An 11,579-nucleotide genomic window follows, 5' to 3' on the forward strand; every position below is an offset into this window, starting at 1 on the left:
TCATTCGCTTTTGATTCCCAGAGGTTCCGGGTTCGATCCCAGATGGGAGATGTAATATTTCGATGTTGACTGAAAATCGTAAGGACAAATGGGAAATATTTGAAAGCAAATTTTTCGGACTTTGATCTCGAAATCTACAACAAAAGCGGTGTCGATGTGCTGACTACGCGTCAACCAATGCGAAAGCAGCTTGGCATGGCAGTCTTTCCCGTCAAAGGACTCTTTCGCCACGAAGTTTATTATTATTGATATTTAGATGTTCAAGAATTGAAACATTCCAAATTGCAACAATTTTTCCCACTAGCAAGAAGAAGTAAAAATCACATTGATAGCCGCCGTAATGGGTGGATAAAGAAGAACCCGAAAGGCCATTCCTCCCTTTACCAACACAACTGAGATTAAAAATGAATTGTCAATTAACTTACGAGTAAATGGCGCTCCTCCCGGAGGCGTCTACATTTTAGCCAGTTGTATAAAACTAACAATGAACTTCGCGACGAGGGAGTTGCAATGGCGTATTCTCCATATTACCGCGCTTACCCCCGGTAAACGAACGTTTTAAATATATTTTTATACATTTAGCTGTAACATGTTGGTAATTGCTCATTACCAAACTCTTAAAGAAGCTTCCGAACTAGAATTTAAGTAAATTATCAGGGTGTCTACAAGTCATGAAAGTCAAGGAAAAGTAGAAATCAACAAGTAGGTCGCCGGCCTACGTGGCGGAGTGGTTAGCACATCGCGCTACGGTGCCAGTGATCCCGGGTTCGAATCCTGACCTGGACATGGATGTTTATGAGTGTCCATTCATCAATTTAATCATATCACCACTCATCCCCATCTTCGTAAATTAGCCAAAAAGTGGCAATAGAAGCGAAGTAAAATAAAGCAAATCAATCAACAAGTAAGTCAAGAAGTCAATAAAATGTCAAGAAATTATAGTACTTGTGGTCAAGAATTCTTGTTATCACAACGACAGATTGATTGATTTAGTTTATTTTACTTCACTTTTCTGACCCTTTGGCTAATCGCGGCAAAGATGAGAATGAATGGTGGTATCACGGATATTTAGGGACAACACAAGCTCCACATAAGATTATACTGGCTGTGAGTCTAGACGACAGAACCTCGCTACTCTGCCAAATGCAGTCCAGGAATCCAGGATGCATTAATAGATAAAGCAAGTCTAATTCTCTTGTTAAATACAGCTTTAGTTTCATCTTAACTGGCCTCTTGGTATATATTTTTGTAATAAATATTTTTATTTAATCTCTTAATTGCTAATTCAAACTTTACCTAAGAAAGGGTCGAATAAATAAAGGTTAAGAAAAATGAAAATAAAAAAAGTCATGAAAAAGTCAAGAATTTTCGATTTGTTATTTTGGTAGACACCCTGATTATGTAAAGAACATACAACTGGTTTATGTACGCCAATGATCATTCTCCATCGCACCCTTCTGACGACCGGGTTTCCTGTTTAAAAAAGGTGATAAAATGAACTGCAATAATTACCGTGGAATTTCTCTACTCTCAACAACATATAAAATATTAACTAACATTCTTTTAACAAAACTAACCCCATATGCTAATGAAATTATAGGTGACTATCAATGTGGATTTAAACGTAACAGATCAATTTTTTCACATCGGACAGACACTTGAAAAAAAGTGGGAATATAATCAAAATGTCCATCAGCTATTCATTGATTTCAAAAAAGCATATGATTCGGTCAAAAGAGATAAATTATATAATATATTAGTAGAGTTTGGAATACATAAGAAGCTTGTTAGTATGATAAAAATATGCACCAGTGAAACAGAAAGTAAAATTCGTGTGGGTATTAATATGTCTGACAAATTTACAATTCATGATGGGTTAAAACAAGGAGATGCATTATCTCCATTGCTCTTTAGTTTTGCCTTAGAATATGCTGTAAGGAAGGTAAGAGAAACTAAAGAAGGACTAAAATTAAATTGTGTGACTCAGTTGTTAGCATATGCAGATGATGTAGACTTACTGGGGGATGATGTGAATACAATTAAGAATAATGCTAAAATATTTTTCAAAACTGCTAAAGAGATAGGTTTGGAAGTTAACAAAGAGAAAACTAAATATATGCTTACAGGCCGAAACCAAGTGTTAGGTAATAATCAAAATCTAATTATTGATAACATCTCGTTTGAAACAGTTTCCAAATTCAAATACTTAGGAGTAATATTAACAAATGAAAATTATATTAAAGAGGAAATAAAAAGTAGGCTTAATTCAGGAAATGCATGTTTCTTCTCTCTTCATAAAACTTTTGTCTTCTCGTTTAATATCTAAGAAACTAAAAGTTAAAATATACAAAACAGTAATTTTGCCTGTAGTATTACATGGGCGTGAAACGTTGTCCCTTCCATTGAAAGAGGAACATAAATTTAGAATATTTGAAAATAAGATCCTTAGGAAAATCTTTGGACCTAAAAGGGACGAGGAGACAGGTGAGTGGAGATGGTTACATAATTTAGAACTACATAATTTGTATTCATGTCCAGATATTATTAGAATGATTAAATCAAGAAGACTTAGGTGGGCAGGCCATGTTGTACGAATGGAAGAGGAAAGAGGAGTTTACAGGATTCTTGTTGGGAAACCTGATGGTAAGAGACCTGTAGAAAAACCAAGACGAATATGGAGGGACAACGTTGAGATAGACCTAAAGGAAATCGGTAGGGATGGAAAAGAGTATATAGATCTTGCTCAAGATAGGGACAGATGGAAGGCTGTTGTGTTGCTGCAGCCATGAACCTTCGGGTTTAGGAAGGCTAGAGGGTTAGTTATTATTATTATTATTATTATTATTATTATTATTATTATTATTATTATTATTATTATATACGACGGTATGCGCCATATACCCTTAACATTACTCAATAGCGAATTCCTTCAGCTTCAATGCATACCCTCAACTTTCTATTACTGTCTTGTTTCATATTTTTTAATTTTAAGAATACATCCGTTAAACCACTTTTATGACAAATAGGGGTGTATCATCATCATGAATATTCTACCATCAATGACATGTTTTCTACCCAGCCTCAGTGGCGTAGTGGTTAGCATAGCGCGCTATACAATGCCAAGAGTCCCGGGTTCTCTGTAAATGTCCCTTCATCAATTTCATCGTACAATCAGTCATCCTCATCTTCGCGATTAGCCAAAAGTGACAGGGAAGTTAAATTATTTCAGCCATATATTTAATCCATAGTAATTGAAACTATGGTCCCTACCTAAAGTTTCACGAAACTTTGCGTATACCCGTGAAAATTTCGGGACTACAGTTCGTACCTTGTTGGTACCTTGTCACGTAACACTATATTAAGGCTTGAAACAAATAGTAAAGTAAAAACTGTCAATTTGTACGGTTAAAAGATGTTATGACAATAATCTCGCTCTGTCTTTGAGTTATTAAGATTCAACTCGAAAAAGAAAAAAAAATTCTACCAAAGTGTTAATTCCAAGTTGTTCACAATGGTCTGAAACTGCTTTCATACTTTCTAACAATACATTTCCTAACTCTATAGAATTGAAACCACGTTGCATTATTGGTAATATATCCAATTCAAATAATATTGTTAGTTTATTACGTGGTAACGTACTATTTGTTTATGCAACATACAATTATCTTTGTTGTCCTATAAGAAAATTATATATATTTGAGGGAACACCTTACCTGACACTCGTCTTGGGGGTGGAATCCCAGTAGAATGAGATTACTTTCGTAACATCTCTGGCTGTCTTGCATTGGTAGCTTTGGAGCGAGTCATAACTCCCGGAGCAGTCAATCAACAAACGAGCTGCTGGCGTCACCTCTACCCAGCACCTATCGCTATCCCTGTTGTTCGCGCTCTGGGCTGTTGGTAGGCTCACTAACTGGACTCGCGCGGTCAGCTGGAGTTGTTATGAAAATAATCTGACTCCACTTAATTTGTCACATGGACTGAATGTAAAGGTATACGTTAGGATGAAATAGAATAGTTGCAGGTACGTAGAGTACCATAATCAGAATCTGGATATCACTACTTTATTTGTAGTGCTGAGCAATGAATATAGTTGAGATTATGGTAATACGTGATAAACCCTTAACACACCTAGTTTTATTACCGTTTTCACACTTTTTTTAAATAGGTAAATCGATCTAACTAATGTTGAACAGGTTAATGCAGTTCACTAAATGCCATATTTACAGCTTACACCGAACAATTATACTATATTTTTGGTGTATAACAAGATTTTTGTGCTTAAATTGAGATACAAAATTTGAGACTGTGTTGCCCCATTCATTTTACAGTGTAGCCAAATTGAGAAAATATGAGAGAGATGAACATTGATCGTGGTAGAGAAAGTGTGTTCTAGTGTTTGCATATTCTCTTTAGCTTGAAACAATCCGAATCAATGTGCAACGAATTTCAAGTCATTATTGTTTTAATACTAGTCTCTAAAAGGCGCTAGAATTGAGCAAGTATTCATTCATGACAGTTAACTGATTCATGTAATTATGCAAGGGAAAAGTGTATTTCTTCGCCTTTTAAAATAAACAAAAGATGGCCATACAAACTCCATTCTGAAATACGACTCTCTTTCGGTTGTAATCATAATACTTTCTCATTAGTATACTTACCCAGCGTCGAATAACATGGGTACCTGGGGGAAACCCTGGGGGGTAAAGGCGGTTAGGGGCGTGATGCTGATCACATCACCCCCACTCACGACCGGATCAAGAAAGTGTGGGGCGTTACCCCCACACCCCCTATACGCCTTCATGGCGTGGTGCTAAGCACAGGGGAACACTTTACTTTAAAAACTAAATTACCTAAGCGATGTTGCGTTGCGATTACGAAAAGTTACGACAGTTTTACCGAAAAAGAACATTGTACAGAAGAAACAACGGTGAGTGATATTTAATATTTTGTTCATCTTCTGCTTCGATTGAGATTATAGTTGCAGTATCAATTATATCTTGTCATTCATTGAACTGATATAATCTAATAATCACATCTGCGCGTGGCTTTCGTAAACGAAGTTTGAAAAACGATATATGCGCAATTCTGAGATTATCATATAATGAAATATGAAATATGTGTGGCGTTTGTGAAGTAATCACGGCATAAAGCTTAAGAACCTGATATTATAGATTCTAGAACTATAGTTCGTGACAGTAGTGCTTATGTCGAAAGTAATGGACGTCCTAATAAAATTATCTAAAACGATGGTTTTCCCGAAAAAAGAAAAATGACCCCAATTTGGAATTGATTGAGTGATTTGGTTGATTTTACTTTGCTTTTCGCCACTTTTGGCTAATGGTGAAGATGAGGATGAGTGAAGATATGGTGAAATTGATGAAAGGACTAAAAAAAGTACAACCATGCCAGGCAGCCGGGACTCGAACTTGTGCTTCCTGGCGACGTAGCGTGCCGTGCTAACCACTCCGCCACGGTGGTTGGTGGAATGAAGTGACACAAAAACACCCATGTTCGACTCATAATAATAATTACTATTTTTATGTCGATACATCTTAATCTCGGTTGTGCAACTCTTTAAGCTCATTTATCGGAAATAAACCTATAGTTTAAAATGGGAAGCAAACTGCTTGGTTCTTCCACCAGAAATCGAACATAGGACACCCTGATTAGAAATAGACAACATGCGAAATAGGAAACCATGGACTATGGCGGGAAACATTGTTCTACAACAATATGATCCTCAAGAATACCACAACAATATCAAGCTATATCTCATTGTTCTAAGAAATTGTAAAAAAACATTCGACAGGATTTGTCGCTTAGAAACATTTTGTTTATTAAGTTTGTTTAGCAGGTGGACTTATACAAAACAACTGATACAGGGGTCTTCGCGCAAGTTGTGTAATATGCCACAAGTACACACACACACAAAGCTCGTTCGGAAAGGTTCGTTCCCCAAAGGATCACTTCCACCAGAGAATTCCATTTGTTCATGGTCAGTGTTATTTTAATTGTTCGGCATATTCTTCTTGATTTCAATGCTCAGAAAAACTTTTCACCTTTCCAACTGTTTAACATCCATGTTGGGAGATGGTGATAGTGTTTTAGGTAATGTTTTAGCTTCTTGAGAAGCACTGGACCTTTACAATGTCTCTGAGAACATTCTTAATATGAACAAGAAACTTGTCTGGAAAGGCATGGGTGCACAAGACTTTATTTTGCAAGCATTGACTGTAGCATTGTATCTTGTCCATAGGAAGCGCGCATGCTTGCGTTAAGGTATTTTTAAGTGTTTTTTTTCCAACGATAAATAACTTCTTTCGAATACAAACAGTGCTCGTTACTATAAGGAAGGTTCAAATTATTTGTGACATTGATTACCAAAAAAAATCATAAAACAATCGGAACAGTTACATAAAATTTCGGCATGGAGCTGACCTTAGGTGGGTGGTGTGGGAATCAGAATTAAAAATAAAATAAAATATTGGTCGGACATCTTGGAAGTTTCTTGGAAGGGGAATTAACAGTCGATGCAGCAGTACCTTCAACATGCCAATAACTTTTCTTCGGGCTGGGCGGGAGGGAGAGGTGGCGTGGGGGGAGCACTTGTGTTTAGAGATTTACCCCCTCCTAGAAGAATTTCTTCCACGATGGAGGGGGTAGCCAGAGGTGGGCGGAGCGGGATTTCTTCTCGCGAGTGAAATCTGAGTCAGGGATGGGCGGGTGAGGAGCGGCTGGGTCGGAGAGGGTGGCGTGTTGAGTTGCCGCTGCGACTGTTGGTACCCCTGGCTAGGAACCTTCAGGTTGCTAGATGCGGTGGGTGGAGGGATGATACTAGATACTAGATTTCGGGTGGAGGTATTTGACACCCTTTAGGGACCAGGAACGTAGCTAGAGTTGACGAGCTGTATCTTTGCGGGTGAACCCTGCCTAAACCCGGCTGCGCAGTAGCAAGGGGGAGGAGCTAGCGGCTGCGCGTCATTATTCTTGCGTTCTGTGTTTGTTAGCGACCACCCAAAGGGCGAGTAGGTGGCAACTACATAAACGTATCTCTCTCACACTCTGCGCGGAGTAGCCAAGGCCACCCGCAAAGATACAGCTCGTCAACTCTACAGGTTGATTAGTTTGAGGGGGAGGGTTCGATGCATGTTCCTGCTCCTTTCCGGGACACTGTCGCTTTGTCGAGTAGCTCCATTATCTCCGCGTTAGATACATTTTTAATTTAGCGGGGGCGTGTTTTTAATTGTTTGAAGGGCGCGCGTCTTCATAATCTAACGTTAGATGCTTTAAGGGAGTACACGAGCAGTTTTAATTAGAGGTCAACTAAGGTATAATAAATTCAAGCTCCTAGCCCCGCGATAGGTTAAGTTTGAAGCAGTTTTATGTTTTAATCCACGCGAGAACGGCACTCAGCATCTCCCATGCCAGTCTTGCCTCAACCACGAAGCTCTTCATTTCACAGACAGTCAGAAAATCGACAGTATTGCAGCGGAACTATATTCTGCGTGCACGTATGGGTCTACATATGCGAAAAGTTGCTGCACACTTAACCTGTCGCGGGACTTAGTGTGTTAGTAAATGCTAATGAAACGGTTCAGTATAATATGTTAATCAGGTAAATTGTAACCTAGTGCCATCTGTTAGCCTCTTTGTAATTCAATGATAGAGGATTGTAATTTAGTGTCACTTTTGGTGATCTTTTGTAATTTAGCGTTCTAAAGGAAAAAGTATAGAACGTGAACTTCGCGCCATCTTGTTCAATGGATAATTTGTAATATTTAATTAAGGTAATTTATTGTTTAGTCACGCTATGTCATGTAATAGTTTGAAGTCATTAAAGCATTCTATTTAAATTATACAGTTCTGTTGATAATTTCTGAGCCTTACCTTTTGTATTTGGTGCCCTACACCCAGCAAGCCCCTAGTGTATCATGTTTTCCGACTAAAAATGAGTTAGCAGTATGGATAAACTAATGCATCGCTCCCTGGTGTAGCGTGTACGCAATTGGGAGGAAAGTTGAATCTTACAGTTTTTGGCGCCATAACGCGGATTGTTTACATAGTGTACAGTAAGTCAGTAAGGCTCGTTGTACAGAGCATTCCCTGACATTCGCTACGAGACTCGGCGGCAAGTGACCCGGCATCAGCGCTTGTCTTTCCCGGTGAACGGGTCCGCGACAGTCGCTTATATTAAACCTCGTAAAAAAGTTTAGAGTAACAGCAGTTCTGAGTAAAAGTGGAAAGAAAAATGGGGGAATAAAGAATACAAAGACAATCCGCACACCATCCGTGAGTTAAACGAGAGTATTGTACGAAATATCTGCAGAATTACAGTAGACGAACTTGCACGTGTAAATGCCAATTTCCTTGGGAGATGCCAGGAATGTGTTGCAACAGAGGGACATAATTTTCAACACCTTCTGTAGTCAAGGTTAGTACACAATATGAAAACTGTAATTTTAATAACTGACTCTGGCGACTGTCGCGGAGCCGTTCACCGGGAAAGACAAGCCCTGATGCCGGGCAGCTTGCAGCCAAGTCTCGTAGCGAATGTATAAATTGTTTGGTTCTCAAATGTGAGCACCGAGAGAACTGTGCATTAAAAAATTATGTAAGGCACGATACGAAATTAAATAAGGCTCGAGATGGAACTGAGAACTGTTAATTTGTATAAAGATATATATATAAACTATTTAATCTTTTAGTTGTAACAAAGGGGCTTATCTAAAGTGATAACAAATCTGAATATGTTTCCCCCGCTTTTATTTTTTTTTGTATGTCTTCTTTTCTTTTCCCCATTGTTGAAATATTAACTGGTGTTGTAATTTCATTGTCGCTAGTGAGCTTGTGTTTCTAAGATAATGATAAGAATGAAACCAGAGCTCATTTGTAGTAGAAGCCCTGGAAAGGAAGAGTCGTATGGAGAAGGATGTCCCAACCCAGTGTACCGGCCGATGTGGAGCTTCACAACCAACATCTGGTCTCCCCGATGAGCATAAAGTGGACTTAAAACACCAAATCAAACAATAAGAAATTAGAGTTCAACTAAGGTGTAATAAAATTCAAGCTCCTACTGTGTTAGTAAATGCTAATGAAACGGTTCAGTATAATATGTTAATCAGATAAATTGTAACCTAGTGCTATCTGTTGGCCTCTTTGTAATTCAATGATAGAGGATTCTAATTTAGTGTCACTTTTGGTGATTTTTTGTAATTTAACGTTATAAAGGAAAAGGTATAGAACGTGAACTTCGCGCCATCTTTTGGGCAGCTAGTAAATTAAGAACAGTATTGTTCAATGGATAATTTGTAATATTTAATTAAGGTACCGTAATGTGGGGCTATTCTGAACAAGTGGGGTTATTCTGAACAGTGTGTTCTAAAATGTTTTCCTGTTTTATACTTACTGAACTAATCTTGAAAACCACAAGTTAACTTGTTACGTTTCCACGACTACGGGGTGTGAGTGACTCGACACTGTATCTGCAAGCATACACACGCAGTCGCAGGAAAGAAGTTGTTCAGACTTGTTGCCTTCTAACATTTTATGTCTTTACAATAAAAGTTTTCATTGACAAATACCCTGTTCTATTTTTTTCAAAAGTTCCTCAAAAAACACTGTGGTTTCCCCCTTTAGCCTTCTCCAACTGCCAAACGTGAAGGCAAACATGCACAAGTTACAGACATATCAGCATGTTCAGAAAAGCCCCATCAATAAGATGGAATGTTCCAAATAGTCCCTAGGTGAAGTACAACAGAGCATACATACAAATGTGTTTGTGTTCAGAATAGCTCCCAAATGAGTGTAATTCTGAACAGAGGTTTGAGAATTTTTTGTGGACCAACAAACGCACGAGCCTTAACAACTTATTGTACGTCGAAGGTGGAATAATGAGCTACAGAACTAACTAACTAACTAACTCTCTAGCCTTCTTAAACCCGATGGTTCATGACTGCAGCAACACAGGCCTTCCATCTGTCCCTACCTTGAGCAAGATCTATATACTCTTTTCCATCCCTACCGATTTCCTTTAGGTCTATCTCAACGTTGTCCCTCCATCTTCGTCTTGGCCTTCTTACAGGTCTCTTACCATCAGGTTTCCCAACAAGAATCCTGTAAACTCCTCTTTTCTCTCCCATTCGTGCCACATGGCCTGCCTACCTAAGTCTTCTTGATTTAATTATTCTAATAATATCTGGACATGAATACAAAATATGTAGTTCTAAATTATGTAACCTTCTCCACTCACCTGCCTCCTCATCCCTTTTAGGTCTAAATATTTTCCTAACTAACTCTCTAGCCTTATAGAACCCGAAGTTTCAATACTGCAGCAACACAGGCATTCCATCTGTTCCTATCTTGAGCAAGATCATTACCAGCTACAGAACTATTTTTTTTAACTTTCCACTGCTATCAGGTACCACTACAATTCAACGACATTTACTGCAATGCGTTCACAATAGTCCCACATTACAGTAATTTATTGTTCTGTCACGCTATATCATGTAATGGTTTCTTTCTTTCTATCTCGTGCCATACCTTTGAAGCTATCAGCAAAATAATGGTCTATCAATGGGAAACCCAGTATCCGGAATCATCTCCAGCATTTTCCTTCATTACATAGAATCTCCAATTGTTAATGCGATAGGTGCGGATATCAAACTCTACATCAGATATGTAGATGATGTGCTAATTATTGCTAAAAATGAGAACACCATCATGGACGTATTTAAATCGTTAAATGAATCACATCGTCGCATAAAATTCACTTCCGAACCCATGAATAACAATGTAATTTCTTTTCTTGATCTGCAAATTAAGACAACTGACTCAACAATTCAAACATCAGTCCATAGAAAAAAATTAGCGGGGGAAAAATACATCCATGCCAAATCAGAACATTCGCGTATAACAATGGATAACATATTTTTAAATTTTTTCCTGAGAGCACAAAGACTATGTTCTAATAATGAGGATATCAAAAATGAAGAAGAAAGGCTCTTTAATATAGCAAAAGAAAATGGCTTTCACACTAACAGAATAAACCAAATCAAAAAACAAGTTGCAAGAAAACTAAAGGAAAAGAGAAATACAGACAAAGATGAAAAATCTGTTGAAAAGAAATTTGTGTGCATTCCATTCCACAAGGGATTCTCACATAAAATTGCAAAAAATTTTAAAAGTTTTAATTTCAAAATTGTTTTTAAAGCACCAAGAAGTTTGGAATTTACATTTAATGAATTCAAAATGAGAAACTCGCTACCAGATGTGGAAACCACAGGAATATATAATATAAGTTGTTCATGTTCAAAAGATTATGTGGGACAAACAGCAAGGAAAATGGCAATAAGATGGCACGAACATGATTTGGACATTATAAATCTAAACCCAAGAACAGGTTTGTCAACTCATATCATCGAAGAGAAGCATTTGATTAAAAAGAGAAGGGTTTTAAAAAGATTAACGGGAAACACAGAGTTGAATGTCTGGGAAGCCTCGTTCATTGCAGAAGAACACTGGAATAAATTAAATAATGAAAATGGTAACATAGATCCAGTGTGGAGTTTTCTTTTTCA

The sequence above is a fragment of the Lepisma saccharinum genome, chromosome 9 (genome assembly GCF_977018435.1).
Source record: "Lepisma saccharinum chromosome 9, izLepSacc3.1, whole genome shotgun sequence".
Taxonomy (NCBI): Eukaryota; Metazoa; Arthropoda; class Insecta; order Zygentoma; family Lepismatidae; genus Lepisma; species Lepisma saccharinum.